Here is a 484-nt window from a genome sequence, read left to right on the forward strand (position 1 = left end):
GCTGTGAAAGGCTCAGACCCAAATGTTGCTAGTCTTAGAGGGGCCACTGAACTCTTGCTCTTCTCTACTGCTACAGACAGACTAACGCGGCTACCCATCGCCCCCCCTGATTCCTCATCACTCCGCCGGGCCTCCCTGGCGCCCTCGGACTCGGGCGAAGGCGCTGGGGCCGCGGCAGCTGCAGCGGAGGCGCGTCCCGGCTCCCCCTCCTCTTCCCTTCCTCTCCGCCGCTCCTGCGCTTTGGAGCGCGCCGGGCTCAAGTTGCAGCTTGGAGAGGGAGGGAGGGAGGGAAGGAGGAGCGGCCACGCAGGGAGCGCTCCGGGTTGGGCACCGGCGGGGCGGGCGCAGGGGGCGGCTGCGCTGCGCTGCCGGGCCGGACGCCCTCCTCCTCCAGCCGGAGATGCCAGCCGGAGCGCCCGGAGGCCGCCGCTGAGCCGCGGCCAAGTTGGGTCTCCGGAGCAGGGAAGGGGGCGAGCGAGGCGGC

This window comes from Eublepharis macularius, chromosome 13 (assembly GCF_028583425.1).
Source record: "Eublepharis macularius isolate TG4126 chromosome 13, MPM_Emac_v1.0, whole genome shotgun sequence".
Lineage (NCBI taxonomy): Eukaryota > Metazoa > Chordata > Lepidosauria > Squamata > Eublepharidae > Eublepharis > Eublepharis macularius.